Source organism: Dipodomys spectabilis, unplaced genomic scaffold (genome assembly GCF_019054845.1).
Source record: "Dipodomys spectabilis isolate Male_0828 unplaced genomic scaffold, ASM1905484v1 ptg000353l, whole genome shotgun sequence".
In the NCBI taxonomy this organism is placed as follows: domain Eukaryota; kingdom Metazoa; phylum Chordata; class Mammalia; order Rodentia; family Heteromyidae; genus Dipodomys; species Dipodomys spectabilis.
Window position 1 is genome coordinate 24,322 of NW_024871030.1, and position 16,289 is coordinate 40,610.

Consider the following 16,289-nt stretch of genomic DNA (forward strand, 5'->3'; position numbering starts at 1 on the left):
AGGTAGATGAGTGGGTTGAGACTGTGTGCCATAGAGGAATTTGCATATTTAAGAGCTCATATAAATTTAATTTAATTTTTCTTTGCAGATTTATTTAAGTTAACCAACAGTAGAATCAGGAACAAATTGTTTGACTCTCCTTTTTGATTTGCTCTAGAGTTTGCATATTTTTTGCCTTTTTAGATGATTTTTGAGGTTTATGTTTTCTTTTCATGAGCTGGGTAAATGTTTCTGAGTCTCCATATATCTAGCACAATGGTAAATGCTTACTAAGTATTCAACACTGAACCCTCTTAGGGAGATATCAGTATATTCTTTTTACTGACTGGTAAGCTGCAACTGAGCTGCTTGCCCCAGATCAAATAGACACTAAGGGCTGGGAAGGTGGCTCAGTGGTAGAATGCTTGCCTTGTATTCATGAGGCCCTGGGTTCAATTCCTCAGCACCACATAAGCAGAAAAAAAGCCAGAAGTGGCATTGTAGGTCAAGTGATAGAGTGCGAGCCTTGAGCTGAAGAGCTGAGGGACAGTGCCTAGACCCAGAATTCAGGCCCCATGACCACCACCACCAACAACAAAAAAGACACTGAGTAATTGGATTAAATCATGGGTCTAATTGGACATCCACCCAGGCTAGGGTTCGCAGACGGCTTCAGTCTCGTGCCTGGAACGTTTGTTTATCCTTTTTGAACGTCAGGCCTCTGCTGCAAACATGCTCCGCCAGATCATCAGTCAGGCCAAGAAGCATCCGAGCTTGATCACCCTCTGTATTTATTGGAGCGGGAGGCACTGGAGCAGCCCTGTATGTGGCATGCCTGGCCCTGTTCAATCCAGATGTCTGTTGGGACAGGAAGAATAACCCAGAACCCTAGAACAAACTGGGTCCCAATGATCAGTACAAGTTCTACTCTGGGAATGTGGACTACAGCAAACTGAAGAAAGAAGGTCCAGACTTCTAAATTTTAAAAAAAAACCTCACAATAAAGCTGCTTAAAATGAAGGTCTTTCAGAAGCCATCCGCACAATTTTCCACTTCGCCAGGAAATATCTCCTGTAAATGCATGTCATAATTATGTTAATTTGTTGGATTTATTACACTGATTAATAAATCTCTGAAACTTGAAAAAAAATCATGGGTCTAATTATAGGCTATTTCATTGAATGTTTTAATTTTAGACATTCTGTTCCTTAAAATTTGATCTTCCCATATTGAATTTATAAAGAAAAATTAAATAAAGAATATGCGGTGTAAACACTGTTAAAGTTAAACTGTAAACTATTTGTAGACTCAAACATAACATGGACAGTACAAGTGGACTTGGAAGTGGGGCTTAGTGGTGGGGCTTCAGGAGACACAGAGTAGCACATTGTGAAGAACAAAAGAAGCTTAATATAAATGAAAATCCTACTAGCCATGTTCTTATTCAAAAGAAAAGGAGCAAAAGTACATCTGTACACACATTTAGGTATAAGCATTTAAGCAATTCATTTAAACAAAAAATTGTTTTTTCCGTGGTTTAATTTTAAATTAAAATGATTTCTCATCTGATCCTACAAGCATATTTTGATGACTCAAACAATAATTAAGGAAACACTTTATATATCTATAATTCATGATTTCAAAAGGTAGTGATATTTTTGTATCTGATTTTAGTTAGAGTTTAGAATATATTTTGCTTTGAAGTGGGGGAATTTACATAATGAAAGTGAATGTTGCAATAGATATTTGAGTGTCAGTGTCTACAGCCATCCAGAACAATCTAGGCAACACAGTATGCAGACCATCTGGGCTTACTGCCAGTATACTGCAAACTAGCTAAGCATGAGTGATCTCTCTGAAGCCTAATTCCTGTGCACCCTGGAATGCCTGTTTTGAAAGAATTCTATTTGCCAATATTTTGGAGCAGGTGCAAAGCCATTCTTGAGTTTCCTGCTGAGGTTTATGCAAATAGCTGGCTTAACTGGACTGAGAACTCAGATTTCCTACTGCCTGAGAGCACTGAGATGCTGGTATAAATATTTCCCTCCCAATTTAGTTAATTCTCCTTGTACAGCTCTTTTTTTCTTTTGTCCAAATTATACACTGTTATAATCTTGTACATTATGTTTCAAGTAAAAGAAATAAGAGTATGGTCGCAATTAATAGTGGCTGAGTTGTAAGAGTTCATAAGCTATTTCCTGAGGAGTTATAGTTTCACAAATAAGTTTTGATCCAAGATACATTTGGATGACTATGGAGAATCTCTTTGACTTCCCTTAGCTGCCTATCACAAGCATTTTGTATTGAGTCAAATGAGGAACTGTACGTAAGAAGGTAATGAGATACCCAAAGCACCCTATCAAAATGAGATAATATATAAGAATGAGAAAAGTGTGAGCAAGATTATTACAGTGAAGAGTTTTAGGAAAATTTGTTAGGTTTGTTTGATAACCTACTTGGTATAATGATCAAGGACAGATGATGATGAGAGCTATATGAGAAAATGAGGAGAGCTAAATGAAGTCTTTCTGCTGACATTGTAGAAGGGTAGACACTATTGGTTGCCCATTCAAAATCCACTTGTGCTTCCTCATTTCTGATAGAGTTCTGATTTTTGTAGTTAAATAATGTGACTTCTTGGCTTCTGTTCCTAGAACTATGAATTGTCATGAGCCAATCATGCCTACTCCAATAATGGACATCCTGAGATTGAGCATGAGCAATGAGGTCAAAGCACGAAGTCTCCAGGGGAGATTTTTCAATGATTTTCTGTCCTGATTATAAAACATACATAATGAGGAAAACCTTTGTGTCTTTGAACAATATTTTGTATGCTTCATCTATATTATAAATTTAGAGACAATAAAATTGCAGAGATGCTAACATAAACCCTAAAATTGTTAAGTAAATGAATTAATTATCCATGAAAACACTCTACTTCTTTTTTTGTTGGTCATGGGGTCTGAACTCTGGGCCCAGGCACTGTCCTTCAGCTCATCAGCTCAAGGCTAGTACTCTACCACTTGAGCCACAGCACAACTTCTGGCTTTTTTTTCTAGTTATGTGGTGCTGAGGAATTGAACCCAGGGCCTCATGCATAAAAGGCAAGCACTGTACCACTGAGCTTACTTCCCAGCCCCCAGTTTGTTCTTTTTATGATATGGAATTTCTTTACTGCTTTAGAGACATAGGAAAAGCACAACTCTTACATTCTTATTTGATAAATTGTTGCAAAAATTAAATTGTTATATATAGATTCACATTATATATATTTCCTATAAAAGGGAGTAATTCTAAAATCAAGATATATATGCAATCACATCAATATTTCCCACAAGATAAAGTATTGTTATCAAGATAATGATCCTTATCAGGTATCAGAAAGTGACCTAGTCTCCTCCTATCTTATCCATTTTAACTTATGAAAATATCTTTCCATAGCCCTTGCTATTGATATGAGAAAATTCATCCAGTATAAATTCACATTTTTCTCTTGGAAATTGATATTTTGTGGAACATTCTTTCACTCCATATTTGGCTGGAAAATAATTATTACACCTTCATGCATTAGCTAAAATGACTTCCATCACCAATACTTCTCAGTTTACTTATGCTAGCTACCTGCTCTTGCAATATTCCCATTATTTTCCTTATGATAACACAACCTACTTTATTAAAATTGCTTTTCTGCTTTTCTATTTCCATTACTTAGCTTTTTATTATTTTTTATTGTGAAAATACTGTACAGAGGGTTTACAATTACATGGGCAAGATGAGTACATTTCTTATCAAGCATTGTAGCCTCCTCCTTTGTGTCCCCTTCCCAACCCTTCCCATCCTCCCCCTCCCCCCACCCAATCCTCCCCGCTCCCCCTCTCTCCCCCACCCACCGCACTAAAGTTGTAAAGTTCGTTTTCGACAAAATGACTTGTAAATCTCATTGTTGCAATGGGTCCACCTGTATCCCTATTTAAACAATTTGTTTTTCCCCTTCCCCTCCACAAATTATACCGACATCAAATACAGTGAAAGCAGGGGTTATACTGTGGGGGAGGGACATACAAAGCAACAAAGAAATAATCTTATAAATGTGTTAGAAACAATCTCATGAAAGAAAAAAAACATTTGAATACATATCTTAAGGTTCATTTCCCTAACATCACCTTATCTGACCTTTTCTGCTTGACTCAGACATATACTAGATATTGCAAATAAGGGAAACCATGGGACCTATGTTTCTTTGGGCCTGACTTACTTCACTTAATATAATTTGTTCCAAGTCTTTCCATTTCCTAACACATGGGGCAATGTCATTCTTTCTGATGGAGGCATAGAATTCCATTGTGTATATATACCACATTTTCTTGATCCATTCATCTACTGAGGGGCATCTGGGTTGGTTCCATATCTTAGCTATAGTAAATAGTGCTGCAATAAACATAGTCGTGCTGGTAGCTTAATGTGGTCTTGTTTGTAAACATTAGGGTAAATGCCCAAAAGTGGGATTGCTGGGTCATAGGGGAGCTCTATGTGGAGTCTTTTGAGGAACCTCCATACTACTTTCCAAAGTGCTCAAAATGCTCAACCTCCCTAGCCATAAAAGAAATGCAAATCAAAACAACATTGAGATACTTAGCTTTTTATAATCGTTTCTGTTCAACAAAAAGGAAGGCAGGCTGACAAGTAATAAGCATATCTTCTCCTTTAAGAAAGGAAATGGCTGGGTGCTGGTCGCTTCTGCCTGTAATCCTAGCTACTCAGGAGTCTGATATCTGAGGACTGAAGTTCAAAGCCAGTCCAAGCAGAAAAAAGCATAAGACTCTTATCTAAAATAAACTACTCAGAATGTCGGGCTGGCCGGGTACCAGTGGCTCACACCTGCTACTCAGGAAGCTGAGATCTGAGGATTGCGGTTCAAATAGGGATACAGGTGGACCCATTGCAACAATGAGATTTACAAGTCATTTTGTCGAAAACGAACTTTACAACTTTAGTGCGGTGGGTGGGGGAGAGAGGGGGAGCGGGGAGGATTGGGTGGGGGGAGGGGGAGGATGGGAAGGGTTGGGAAGGGGACACAAAGGAGGAGGCTACAATGCTTGATAAGAAATGTACTCATCTTGCCCATGTAATTGTAAACCCTCTGTACAGTATTTTCACAATAAAAAATAATAAAAAGCTAAGTAATGGAAATAGAAAAGCAGAAAAGCAATTTTAATAAAGTAGGTTGTGTTATCATAAGGAAAATAATGGGAATATTGCAAGAGCAGGTAGCTAGCATAAGTAAACTGAGAAGTATTGGTGATGGAAGTCATTTTAGCTAATGCATGAAGGTGTAATAATTATTTTCCAGCCAAATATGGAGTGAAAGAATGTTCCACAAAATATCAATTTCCAAGAGAAAAATGTGAATTTATACTGGATGAATTTTCTCATATCAATAGCAAGGGCTATGGAAAGATATTTTCATAAGTTAAAATGGATAAGATAGGAGGAGACTAGGTCACTTTCTGATACCTGATAAGGATCATTATCTTGATAACAATACTTTATCTTGTGGGAAATATTGATGTGATTGCATATATATCTTGATTTTAGAATTACTCCCTTTTATAGGAAATATATATAATGTGAATCTATATATAACAATTTAATTTTTGCAACAATTTATCAAATAAGAATGTAAGAGTTGTGCTTTTCCTATGTCTCTAAAGCAGTAAAGAAATTCCATATCATAAAAAGAACAAACTGGGGGCTGGGAAGTAAGCTCAGTGGTACAGTGCTTGCCTTTTATGCATGAGGCCCTGGGTTCAATTCCTCAGCACCACATAACTAGAAAAAAAAGCCAGAAGTTGTGCTGTGGCTCAAGTGGTAGAGTACTAGCCTTGAGCTGCAGAGCTGAAAGACAGTGCCCAGGCCCAGAGTTCAGACTCCACGACCAAAAAAAAAAAAAGAAAAGAAAAAAAGAAAAGAAAAGAAAAAAGAAAGTGGGGCTGTAACTCAAGTGGTAGAGTGCTAATCTTGAGCACAAAGAGGCTCTGGGACAGCGCCGAGGTCCTGAGTACAAGCCAAGGACCAGATACAAAAAGGAAATTTGTACCTTGTAAAAATAAATTGAGAAATAATTAATTCTCAAGAAATTAGTGAATAAATGTTACAGTTAATTAGATTATAAAAAATGAGATTGCCAATCTTGAGAGCAATCTTGAGACCTAGAAAGTCAATAACATTGTATACCAGAAATTATCTAAAATATAATTAAAATAAAATAGTACTGTAGTAACAAAAACAATCTAGAAATTAAGACTACAAAAGACCTTTCTAATGAAAACTTCAAAACAATAATAAAGATAGAGAAAATAATATAAATTTTAAATAAATATTCAGAACTCTTAAAAGAGCTATTGTAATGGTCATGATGCTTACAAATTGATGTAGAAATTCAAAGAATATTCCTTTAAATTTTTAGATATTTTTAGGAATTGATAAATATAGTATAAAACTCATACAAAAGTCCTTCAACTAATCTTATAAATTAAAACTAATAAGTAAAGCATGTCAAACCTGATAGCTGTAATACCAGCTACAAAGAAAGGAAAAACAAGAGGATTATTACCTTGATATCATCCTGAGCAAAAAAAGATAGTGGAAATTCTATCTAAAAATCAAAATCAAAGGGCTTGGAATGCTACTCCCCACCCTAGCCCTTTGTGTCTCCAGGAACCATTAGGGGATAGAGATATCAAAAGGAGATTCATATGATGTTTTTGTGTGTTAATGTGTATGTGTGTGTGTGTGTGTGTGTGTGTGTGTGTGTGCGCGCGCGCGCGCGTGTCCGTGTATCTCTACATGAGTGTGCAATGAAATTAGAAGATGAAGAAAATGGTGTAAGTGGAGCAAAGATTGTAATAGGAATAGTTTTGAGAAAACTGGTTCATTAAAATAAATAAAAATAAGCCAAATACCAGTGGTTTATGCAGGTAATTCTAACTACTCAAAGTGGAAATTGAGAGGATCAAGTTTCAAGGACAGCAAAGTACAACTTAAGTGAGAGCCTATCTCTACAAATAAACTGAAAATGTATGGTAGTTCACACATGTGACTTCCAGCTTCACTGATAAGAAGGAGAACTTCATCTAAGGCTAATCTCGGTGTGTGTGTGTGTGTGTGTGTGTGAGAGAGAGAGAGAGAGAGAGAGAAAGAGAGAGAGAGAGAGAGAGAGAGAGGGGCACTGGGAGTATGTCTCCTGGAAAACATGAGGCTCTGTGTTCAAACCCCAGTACCACCAAAAAGGACAACAAAATGGATTTTTACATAAGAACAAGAAAGATCATCTGAAATACAACCTTAAAAGCATCAAATTAATGATTTACAAATGCCATGTACAAAGTTTAAAGACAATTGAACATAATCACATAAAGTATTTGGTTTATCTAGTGATTGTCTCTGAACACATAAGAATTATAGGTGAAGATAAAAAAATTTACAAAACAAAATGAATAATACAAGGATTCCAATGAATCAATAACAATAACATTAAGAAAAATAGTAAGACTTATCCTCTGTACTGTGTTAGGAGAAAGAAATACAACAGAAAATTGTGTCTTAAAAATGACTTCTTTATTGACTAGGACAGTGGAATATATGGCAAGAAAACAGTCAGCATAGGCCTGTTCATAGTATATTTTGGAAGGAAAATATTTTAATATGCAAACATTTTTTATTCTAAGCCTACACTCATATTTATCTATTTGTCTTCACCTTACTTATTTTTAAAATATCAGTTGATGTTTTAATTTCTAACCACTATCAAGAAAAATCAAAAACATTGAGAGAGAGCCAGGAGCTGGTGGCTCATGACTGTAATCCTAGCTACTCAGGAGGCTGAGCCTGCGCAGGAACATGCATGAGACTCTTATTTCTAATAAACTACTCAGAGAAAACTGGAAGTAGTCCTGTGGATCAGGAGATAGAACACTAGCCTTGAACACGAAGAGGCTCAGGGACAGTGCTCAGGCCTACTTCAAGCCTTAGGACTCAGGATTGGAAAAAAAAAAAAAGATTGTGAGAGCTGTAAACTGAGGGCTCACACACATAGTCCTAGGTAATCAGGAGACTGAGGCTAAGAGGATCATGATTCCAAGTCAGACTAAGCTGACAAAACTGAAATCTTATCTCAAATTAGTCAGCAAAAATCCAGGATGGAGATGTAGCTCAGGCTGTGAGCAAAGAAGCCAAATGAAGATCCTGTGTTCCAGCTCTGTTACTCATGTACACACACACACACACACACACACACACACACACACAGAGCTCAGTAACCATGTAGGAATATTTTGATCTGTCTTAAACGATTTTTGGTGTTATAATAGAACAATTGAGTCTTGGTAATTAATTATTTGACTCATGAATATGGAGGATGGGAAATCCAAGAGTGTTGCACCAGTATCTTTTTAGTATCTGGGAGGGGCCTCAGGCTTCACTACAACATGTCACACATGAACAAGTTTGTTATTCTGGGTCTTTTTCCTTATTCTTTTTTTTTTAATTTAATTTTATTTTATTTGAGAACATACTGTACAGAGGGGTTACAATTACATGGGCAGGATAATGCATACATTTCTAACCAAGCATTGCAGCCTCCTCCTTTGTTTACCCTTCACCTCCCTTCCCAGCCTCCCCCCTCCCCCCCCACCCAATCCTTCCCCCCCCCCCCCCACACCGACATTGTAAAGCTCGTTTTTGACATGACATTTTGTACTTTTCATTGTTGCAACAGGTCCACCTGAATCCTTAAACGACTTGTTTGTCCCCATCTCCTCCACAAGTTATACTGACATCAAATATAGTGAAAGTGGGGGTTACACTGTGGGGGAGGGACATACAAAGCAACAAAGAAATAATCTTATAAATGCGTTAGAAACACATGCATGAAAGAAAAAAAACCATTAAAATACATATTTAAGGGTTCGTTTTCCTAACATCACATTATCTGACCTTTTCCGCTTCACTCATACATATACTAGATATTGCAAATAAGGGAAACCATGGGACCTATGTTTCTTTGGGCCTGGCTTACTTCACTTAATATAATTTTTTCCAAGCCTTTCCATTTCCTAACAAATTTTTTCCTTATTCTTATAGAGCCACCAATGCCATCATCTCAAAAGCTCCAACTCCAAGTACTATTAATGTACAAATTAAGGATAAAATTTCTAAAACAAGCAATTATTGAGATGACCTGTAAGCCATACTAGGTATACAGCAAAGTGCCTCCAGCTGTTTCCTCACAGTCTGAATAAAAATCTGTTCTAAAGCAATTGTATTCTCTCCTAACCTCCTCCATCAATCTTGGTCAAAATAAATCATAGTGATTTTGATTTAGCTATCATACAGATACAGACTTCTAGACAATAAAAAGAATCCAAGATAATATTAATGTGCAGTGGAGTATGGTAACCACTAAATGAGATTATATCTACACCTGCAGGTTAAATAATATATGGTATTTTAATGATGTTCTGAGGTACCCTGTCTTTCATGTTGTAGATGTGTGATATACAACTCATGGATGGTGGGAAGATTCTTGGAAATTCTGTAGCTTATTGTGCAGTCTAGTCAGGCCACTTAAAGATTTATTTGATTGACAGTATATTTAAAGATCAGAGAATTGAACCACTGAAATTGCTGCTGCTTTCTCCCCTGTTTTTCACTAGCCTGAGTGATAGATTTGCTATTAATCTCCCTATATTGTTCCATTTCCATTAAACCTAAAAAATATTTTGTAAGATGTTTAAAGTTACTCTTCTGTTTCTACTACCTTAATTGCATTGTAATCATATACAAAATTACCAAGTGTTGCATTCATAATCTTGGAGCTTTTTTTTAAAAAAAAAACTAGATGATTCATCAAGCAGGCATAAAGAACTCTAAAAAATCATAGCTCATAAGGAAAAAAGTAAATTATAGGGTTGACTATGACAGTTTGATTCAAAAGAAATAGGAAGGTTGAAGTAAAGCAACCTTGTTCCTTATTTTAGATCTAGAAAACAGTTCTAAATAAATTCTCAATTGTGTTTGATTCTTGTATTTCACAGGTAAGCTCATTTTTGCATGGTGGAACTTGAAGGAAATAACAGGACTCTGTGTTGGCTGTGTTAATGAGTTTTCTGTTCAGTGTGAAGCAAATCACATTGGCAATTCTCATGTTGATCCTTTTCCACAGCAAAGAGCAAACCACAGTGTTTCCAGGGATTTATAGTGATTAGGCTTAAAGGTATATTGGGGGGGATTTTATAGTATTTAAAATAAATTTTGATCCATTAATTGCAATTGTTTGTGGAAAATGCAAGTATTTCATGGTACTTGTGATACACTTATCAGTTGTTTTGTATTTATCAGAGAAGATATTTATAAATTAGAAATAAGGAAACACCAAGGAAGTGAGTATACTGTTTCTGGAGCAATAACTTTCTTTATGTTATGTTGTCCAGAGCCCATGATTTCCTCATTATAAAAGAGCTCATGGAGGCAGAATTTTTAAGGAAACTATTTATGTAAGAGAATGTGTTTGCAATGTGTTAAGAAGGGTGGATTTTTTGTGATACAAAGTCTCACGACGTAACCCAATCAATCCTTGAATATTTTATCTTCTTGCCTCAGCCTCAGAGCAGGGATTACAATATACTCAAATTAAAAAGGGCTGATCTTAAGAAATATCTACATTTACTAAGCACGATTTTTCAAATGCAAGGTAAGAAGTAGAAAAAATTAAATTAATATACATAATGAAAAACAACAAAAATTTGGGGAGAAAAGGCATGCCAGGGGATTTTTATTAGTAGGTCTGCATATACAATATGTTTGTTATCAGCTCATAGATTCAGCAAAATCATAAAAGTTAAGAGAAAAATAGCTGTGTGCTTGTAGCACATATGTGATACTAGCTACACAAGAGTCTGAGATCAAGAAAATTGTGATACAAGGCTATCTCAGGCAGAAAAGTCTGAGAGACTCCAGCTTCAAGCTAACAAAAAGCTGGATTGGAGCTGTGACTTAACTTGAAGGGTGACAGCTGTGAGCATATACCTAAGAAAGCAAATGGTGCAAACAGGAAATGCTGAATTCAAATTTGGCAAATGAAAGAAAAAGAGGGAAAGAGAAAAGAGAGAAAAAAGAGAGAAAGTGGTATTAAACATCTATCACTTGTTATTATTATATTTTATATTACTATTATATGATATTTTGTATCACATAAAATGCAATTAAATGATATTTTGTGCAAATTCTAGTTTTAATACCTGCTTTATACTCTTTGGAGTATATATTTAGGAATAATATTAGTAGATTATATAATTTCATATGAACTTTTGAGAAGCTACCCAACTGTTACTCATAATAAACACACCATTTTACATACTGACTATCCATGCAACAGATTGCTAATTTCTCTACATCTTCATTATCATGATATTTTGAATGTTTTTAATTTTAGTCACTCTAGTATGAAGAGGTATATTATTGTGGATTTGGTTTGCATTTCTTAGAGTTTAATAATCTTGAATGTCTTTTAACATGTGGTTGAATATTTGTATAACTTCACTAGAAAAATGTATTCAAATTATATGGAATATTTAGAATATACACTATGGAATATATATGCATGGTAATAAATTGATTATTTATATGATTTATAAATATTTTCACCCAACTTGTGAGTTATCTTTCCATTAAGGTTTGATTTTTGTAATATCTATGTCCATCCATATTTTAGACACAATAGAAAAAAATCAGCATATTGAAAAATTTATCCAATACATAGTAGAATGTTTTTAGTATTATTGTTTTGCCCTTTTGGGGAGCAAAATTCTGTAATGTACAAATTTGAGTTTTGGGGGAATTATTGCAGGTATGGATTAGTGAGAGGTCCTTAGGTCATTAAAAAGGTGCTCCTTGAAGGAAATTGTGGTACTTGGTTGGGTCTCTTTCATTCTTTGCTTCCTGGCTCATGAGGTCAATGATTTGTTCTGCTGTTAATTCCTGTGATACATTCCCAGTAAGCCCAAAACGTGAAGGATGAATGATCTTGGATAGAAACTTAAAGAACCAGAGATAAAACTGTCTTCATTATAAATTAATATAATAGGTATTTTGGTAAAGTGATGGAAACCTAATACCCTGTCTGATTTTGAGAAAGGAATCTAGAACAGGAGAGTACAAAAAACTAAATTGATGATCTGAATAAGGTTGGTACAATTGGGGAGATACTGGTCAAAAGGCTGTAGAAAACATAAGTAATATGAAAAGGCCAGACAGTATGAACCCAATATTTATAGCACTTCAATAACTAAATCTAAAGATACTGAAGTGGGTTAAAATCCTGAAAAATAAAAAAAACTTTGTTTTAATCCCTAGATTGTTAGTGTGAAAGTACTGATCCAATCTGTTTCTATCTGAGCATGGAGAATAATTTAAAAGATTGTAGGTCATTGATAAGACTGCCAACCAACAAATTGACCTCAGATACACAAAGCTGGAGGCATACACACAAGAAATACAGGAAAAAAAGGTAGCATGAGTTCTCTAAAAGTCAACAGTTGTGATGAAATCACCAAGAATTCACAAAAAATGATTACAGCAATGATCAATGACATTAAAAAGGACATTAAAGAATACTTGAATTAATTCGAAAAGAATACAGATAAACAGCTGAATAAGATAGGAAGACAATAACGGGTGTAAAATGAGAATTCAATGAAGATGTTGGAATCCTGAAAAAGAAAGGGAATTGAATTTTGAAAATGAAAAACTCAATAAATCTTATTTAAAACTCAGTTGAAAGCCTTACTAATGGACTTCATTTGGTTGAAGTTAGACTATCATGGCTTCAAGAAAAAGTAGATGAGTTAGAACATTGAGGTACATATAAAAAATTAGAAAGTTGAAATGAAATAGGCAAGACCTAAGGGATACTAAGAAATGACATCAGAGTCACAGGCATACAAGAAGAAGAGGACAATGCTCAATAAGGTTTCAGTTGTAGCTACTTTACTCATGTCAAACATACCAGAACTCAGATAGTTCATAAAAAATTTGATCTATGCTACAATAAAAGTACTTTCAAAAGAAGGATATGGCCTGGTTATGTACCTTGTTTCATGGTTTCATTATTACATCATAGAAAAAAAGATGGCTCCATGTATCTTACTACCTCCAAATCATCCACACTACACCAGATTCTTACACTGTAATTTTGCGCTGCTTTGCTAGATCACAACTACCATTAAGAAAATGATTTTTATATTTTAATCAGGTATTCCTATTGGATTTAGTACCCAGCACACAATTATGTGACATTGAAGAATATTTTGATTTTTAGCAAAGAGCACTCAATGAAAAAAGCCATTAATTATAAATATACTTAGAATTTATACTCAGTAAAATTTAATTAACTTTAATTTTAGGAGGTAGTTTAATTTTTTAAGTCCTAAATATGTTTTAGATATGAGGCCCTTGTCCAAAGCATAGCTGGTAAAAATATTTTCCCATTCTGTGTGTTTCTTATTTATCTTGTTGGCTATGTCCTTTACTATGCAGAAACTATTCAGTTTGATACCAGCTCCTGTATTCAGTCTTTCTTTGATTTTTTTTTATTTTTTGTGGTTCTGGATCTTTACTTAGGAAGTTACAACATGTGCCTAGGAGACCTTGTGTTTCCCCTACCCCTTCCTATAATATTTTCTGGGTATCTGGTTAACCCCCCAAATAAACCCTAAAATAAACAACAATCCAATTAATAAGTATGCTAAAGACTGAAAAAGAGACTTTCCAAAAAAAATAAGAATGGCAAATAGACACATGAAGAAAATAGTCAACATTTCTGGCTATAAAAGGAACGCAAATCAAAACAACATTGACATTCCCATCACCCCAGTTAAAATGGCCCTTATTGAAAAAAACTAAACTAAAATAACAGATGCCGGTGGATATGTGGTCAAAAAGTATGCTACTACACTGCTGGTAGAAATATGATGTTGCTCAACCACTCTGGAAAGCAGTTTGGGCATTCCTCAAAAGACTAAACATGGAACTACCCTATGACTCAGCGATTCCACTCCTGGGCATTTATCCAAGAAAATACAACAAGGTCACACTAAAGCTATTAGCACAACCATGGTTATTTCAGTATTGTTTACCATAGCCAAGATAAGAATCAACCCATGGGCTGGGAATGTGGCTTAGAGGTAGAGTGCTTTCCTAGCATGCATAAAGCCCTGGGTTGAATTCCTCAGTACCACATAAACAGAAAAAGCCGGAAGCGGCACTGTGGCTCAAGTAGTAGAGTGCTATCCTTGAGCAAAAGAAGCTTAGGAACAGTGCCCAGGCCTTGAGTTCAAGCCCCAGATCTGGCAAAAAAAGAAAAAGAAAAAGAATCAACCCAGATTCCCTTCAGTGGACAAATGATCCCGATCAAGAAAATGTGGTATATATACACAATGGAATTCTACTCATCCATCAGAAAAAAATAATAATGTACCTTTTGTAAAGAAGTGAAAATACTTGGAAAAAAATGTATTAAATGAAGTAAGCCAGACATGACGAAACACAAGCTGCATCATTTCCTTCATTTGTACTAACTAGACTGTGCTTATAAATCTGCAAGTAAACACACTCGATGGTAAAAGACAAAAAAGTACACCGGGACATGATAAATTATACAGGTCTTTAGACATGGAGGATATTCTTAGGAGTGGATTACAAAGGCTCAATATGCATCTGATCACACAAAATTATATTTATTAAAATGAACTCCAAGAAATGGAAATAGAGGGGTTTTTTCTTATTTCCTTGTTGCTGGTTTTGTGTTCAGTACCTTTTGTCTTGTTTCTAAGTTTATCTGTTTGGGGGATGGTAAGGTGGGTCACAGAAACAGTGGTATGAAGGGTGAAAAAAATGCAGCAGTGATGATACTCACCAGACACTATGCTGAAAATGAACTATGCAACTTGTGGTGGGAATGGGATGGAAAAAACTGGGAGAGAGGGAGGGAAAGGATAAAACTGCTCTAAAAGAAATGTACTCATTACCAGACATACAACTGTAACCCCTCTGTAGTCACCTTTACAATAAATATATATGTATACATACATATATAGGTAATAAAGAATTTCCAAGACAGAATATTGAACTTATTATCTGTATGTTGTCAGAAAAGGCTATTACCTTACTCTTTTTCTTCAATTAGAAAACAACACTCTGACAGACATAATCCTGTTCTCTAGGAAAGATCTTCCAGCCCATTATTTTCTATGATCAGTAGTTACGTTCTATTCAGTTTGTAAGATATGAATTGACACATGTATTAACATATATGTAAGGTATTGTTTAACTTGTGAATTAACATATAAACTTCTTAAGGAATGAACAGTTTTCTCAACCACTTTAATTCTACAAATGGCTGAGGATCAAATTTTCATTTTAAATTTTAGTAGTCCTAACAGGTAGAAATACAATTCTAACAAAAGATTAGTAGACATCTGATGTATTTTATCATAGTTTCCAAAAGTTTTTTATTTCTCAACTTTAATGCTTTTGGTTGTATCCCTTATTAATGCCAGTTATCTGAGGGATTCAGCATGAGAGACATGCTCTTAACTTCTTTTGCTGAGTCATGTTATACAAATGGAAAAATTTACTGAAAACAACATTCTTAATTTGTAATTAAAATTTCCTAAGCCTCTTTGCATAATTTAATAATAGATGAGGAGGTTTTGTCTTAATGATCTGTTAGCAAGGACCAGTTTTACTTGGACTTAATATTTCATAGCTTCTTTTACATATTTTCTTCTATTTTTTTTCTTTTTTGAATAGTTATTTCTTCAAGCTATGTAACACCTACTATCTATGATTCTCTTCTTTTGTTGAACTCATTTTTTTCTTGTCAAACATTGCCTAAAGCAACTAACTACTGAAACCAACATTCCACTTTCCAATCTTTTCTCTTTCAAACTGCAAGTTCATGAGGTAGATGAACTGCCTTCCAATCTAAGACAAAAGATCAATTTGGCCAATATTTAGTCAATGTATCCACATCTTTTTAGCCTTTGGTAACAGTTTTTCTTCTGCCAAATATTTCTAGATTTCAAAGTTAATACCATTTGTTATGAGAATTGTTGTTATGGAAACAATCTACTCTTGACAACATTGTATCAGTCAAGAAAGACCTATGAGTGCAAAAACTTTCAATTTTCAGTGGCTTATAAGGAAAAAGTACATTTCTTATTCTCACTAGATTTTCATTATGTGTTTACAAA

The 16,289-nt window shown here is 35.0% G+C and overlaps 1 pseudogene; it reads left to right on the forward strand.

Annotated features, from left to right (window-relative positions):
* Positions 1-633: 633 nt before the first annotated feature.
* LOC122095484 lies at positions 634-1,062 on the forward strand (annotated as a pseudogene).
* The last annotated feature ends 15,227 nt before the right edge of the window (positions 1,063-16,289 follow it).